Source organism: Saccostrea cucullata, unplaced genomic scaffold (assembly GCF_032062105.1).
Source record: "Saccostrea cucullata isolate Sc308-1 unplaced genomic scaffold, CSIRO_AGI_Scuc_v1 ctg2148, whole genome shotgun sequence".
NCBI classification, from domain to species: domain Eukaryota; kingdom Metazoa; phylum Mollusca; class Bivalvia; order Ostreida; family Ostreidae; genus Saccostrea; species Saccostrea cuccullata.
In genome coordinates, this window is record NW_026926774.1 from 109875 (window position 1) to 114003 (window position 4129).

A 4129-nucleotide genomic window follows, 5' to 3' on the forward strand; every position below is an offset into this window, starting at 1 on the left:
CAAATTATCTAGAAATAGTGAACCAATAAGTTTCTATGTAAAACTTGGACTCCCTATTGAGGCCCAGCCCTACCCCCGGGGGTCACGATTTTAATATGTCCACCCAAGGATGCTTCCGCATAAGTTTCAGCTTTCCTGGCCCAGTGGTTCTTGAGAAGATTTTTTAGTGACCCCACACTATTTTTGTCTTTTCTTGATTATCTCCCCTTGTAAGAGATCTTGGTCATTCATTTTAACAATTTAAACTCCCCTTCACCCCAGGATGCTTTGTACCAAGTTTGTTTAAAATTGGCTCATTGGTTCTTGAGAATAAGTCGAAAATGGGAAAAGTTTACAGACGGACAGACAGATGGACGGACGACGGACAAAATGTGATCAGAGATGCTGATGAAAGAACTTGATGACATGGACTGACAGAAACCATAAATATTTCATACGAAAGTCTGCAAGGAATAAGAACATCCACAGAGATAGACAATGCATTGCAGACATTAAAAAAAACACTCGTGGAAAAATGATGGCCTAAAGACAAAAAAGAAATGTGCCCACAGAGGCAAAAGGGCATTGGGCTTACAGAGAAGAAATTACTATTCAGAACGGCCAGCTTTACAATTTTGGGGACACGGTAACAGTTACAAACGTCAATCCAAAAGTGTTTCAAACAAGGAAACAACTTACGACATGTCCAGCATCTTCTTGTGAGGTAATGCAAATGTCAATAACATTAAACATATATTTATGTAATTTATTCACTTATTTCTTTTGAAACAAAGATTTAAAAATTTATGTTTTTCTCTTAATTAAAGATTGTTGCTGACAACAATGTTCAAGTAGGGGAAAAGATCTTGATTGCGCTAACTTGGATCCAGATTTCGAAGATGAGCTGGTGGACGTTGTCCTGACTGATTTTACGGATGATGTTTACATTTGTTGTAGTAATCAGTTTCTATAAGTTGCGTAAAGGGGCAATTTTGACCTATAAACGCCATGGGACCCTATATTTTTTTCAGTATATTTTGTAAGTGCAAAGAAAAAAGTTTCCAATAATACCCAGGATTTGTCTGAAATTACAATAGGTAGGTACTGAGAGGGCCTAAGATTTGTATTGAGTTCTATGGGAAATGAATTGGTACTCTTTTCCCTATAGAGAACCCCATTTTGAAATGTCATGTGACTTTAAAGACAGAAAATGCTACTTTAGCTATCCTAGTCCGAGCGATTTAGTAAACTTTTTTGAGACCCTGGGGGAGAAATTAGCCTCAAACAGTTAAAATATGGGGGGTTGCGGGCTTTGGAAAGGGGGAGGGATAGAAGTGGGTATGGGAAGATGAGGGTTAATTGGCCGGAGGAGGGCAGTACAGTAGAGATGTTGCATCGGGTAGCTCTTATGGTAGAGAAGATACAGACTCGACTAGATTGCAGTTTGCAGTTGCAGGCCTGGAGGTCAGTCATCTCTGCCATAAGAAGTTATGCATTGACCCGATGCACCTTACTCTGGAGCCGCACGCCACAAACCAGGAGAGGATCCACTGCAAGGACCAAGGGTTTTGTTGTGGGGCTCACCACCCTAGATGCATTTTTTAAAGTAATTTAAAATATGTATTTCTTGAATATTAACTTGTTTATTTCCTGTTTTCGAATAATTGTGTTCAGGGGGCTTTCTTTTATTACCTCAGGCTCGAGATTCAGCTAACATCATGTTTTTCTTATATTTTACTTCTTCCTGGTGTTTTTCGTAAAGTTTATATAATTTCTTACGTTTAATTACCCTTTTTGTTTTATAGGATTTACTTTTCTGATACGATTTATTTAATTCATGCTCATTTTGTATTTCATTCAGAGTCTGGTCCACTTGGCCACCAGTGGGGATGGGGGCACCAACCCCTGCACAGAGGATTCGGAGCGAGCTGCCCGGACCGTGATTGATGAGTGAGCTGCACTGTGCGCCCGACCAGCAAAGTTTCTTGTGAAAGTAACATTTCGGGGCAGGGATTGCCGCAGAGTTCTATTGAAGCTTTCGACCTTTTGCGAGTTGTTTTTGATCGTCCTGTCCAGTACAGCTGGAGACAATCTCTTAGAGATGCAGGCATGGAGCCTTGCTTCATTTTCCGCGGAAGACGGTATTGTAAAACTTTGACCTAAATAAGAAATCTTGCTAACCCAGTTATTTTTTACTTTCCCTTTGCACACCAGAGAGTGTTTTCTGCATGATGCATGATCTCCCATGTAACATTTCACTATTGCATGTTTGGCATATGAGAGCTTGTTTTTTTAATTCATCTGCATCTCCAGCATATACTGCATGAGCTTGGTTAATCTCAGCTGTACATCTGTCAACGGCATCTAGGACAAAATTATGCAAAAGTTTGGTTTTTTCTGCTTTAGTTCTCTTTGGCATGACCTCTAAAAGTTTCTCATCTTTTTTAATTGCCTTTCTGATTGACTCGGACAAGTGTCGAGTGTCAATATAGTGAACTGAGATATTTTGCATCAGACCGTCCTTATAGAGGGAATCTGCAGCTCGACCGGCAGAGCTGTCCGGGTTAGTGGTTACCTCCCTTACCTCGAGGCCATCTTTGCAGAGGAGTTCCGCCATCCCCTCCCGAGCCCAAGTGTACTCATCCCCAATGGTATGGTGCATTGGTAGATTTGCCCCACACACCCCAGGATGCAGTGGTAGTAAGCAGTGCCCTCATCCAGTAAGTGTCCATGCTTTGAACAAATTTTATTTTTAGTAACCATTTTAATTATCTGATGTTTTGATGTAACATTTTTAGCGAATGAGTACACAGTCTGTGTCGCCGGCTGGAAGGGTGTCTCACCCACCCCCGAGTACAGGGGGTTATTGTACATGCCATCGCACTGTACGGGGATGGCATGCGGGGAGTCACTTCCCCTTAGAGTGTTGACATCCACCAGCTGGCGACACCGCTTACTCATGTCAGCCTCATTCAGGTTCTCAATAATTGGCATAATTTTGTTTGATGTCTTTTCTAGAGACTGTCGCATAGGAGGGTGAGTGTTGGTAGAAAGAAGGATTTTCCTCATCCCATCATTGCCTATAGGGGTTAGACTGAGGCCAACTTGAAGCCCATAGTTAACATTGGCAGCTTTCCTACCCCGGGATTTGGTCTCTACCCCCTCATACAGATTGTACCGCCTTGATACATAAAGACACTTAGTACATCGAAGGCCCATCCGGCTTCCCAGACCACGCCTCTCTTCGGATGTCAGATCCCAATCAAGCGGTCCATCGCAACCCGTATTCCCTTGCTGGTGGAGAGGAATCACCTCATTCCACATCTCGGCTGTTTTCCCAAGGTGTAGCAGTCGATGGGAATTTTGATTGGCCAATCTAGGTAAATATACCATTTTTCATTTGTTTGAGACAGATGACAGAATACAGTGCATGAGAGCACATATAAGAGTTACTTCCCTTAGACTATCTAACAAGACATTGGACATTTTAACATCATATAACTTTAATTCTTTGAAATGAAGTTTTCTGAATTCTTTTCTTATATACCTATATGTCTTTCAACTGCATGTATTACATTTTACTTTGCATGTATTTATATGTATTTACATGTAATAGCATGTAATATGTATCCCACCCTAATTATTAAAAAAAAGGACTCAATTTTTCCAATATTTAGTCATGTAAAAGGCAAGTAAGACTTGATTTGTTAGAATTTTTATGAACTATTGCTCAATTATAAATGTTTTATACATTATACAAATTTGACTTACTGTTCTGATTCATTTGTATTTAGGCATTTTGGAGGGCTTTCAACTTTCGGTCTCCTTGGCCTAAGGAGATGGTGGCACATGGGCCGCACGAGCATTTCCTGCCCTTCCGCAGCTATAGGAGTTTCCGAAACCATCTGATGCAATTGCTGGGACAGTCTGTTGTACCGTGCAGGTAAAATTCTCACATCATTAATTTTCATTCCCTTATTATGAGGCACATTTTGAGGTTTGAAACCATAGTTATGACCCTTTTTGTCCCCTCGCGCAACTTGTTGCGGAGGGGATATAGCATCGCGAATGTGCGTATGTGTTAGTGTGTTCGTTACCTTGTTGGCAAGATTGACAGAGAACCATTGCATCAACCTTTCTCAGCGTTTAC

General features: G+C 41.1%; 1 pseudogene; it reads right to left on the minus strand.

Moving 5' to 3' along the window:
* Positions 1 to 2164: 2164 nt before the first annotated feature.
* Positions 2165 to 3198, minus strand: LOC134272632 (uncharacterized; annotated as a pseudogene).
* Positions 3199 to 4129: the final 931 nt, after the last annotated feature.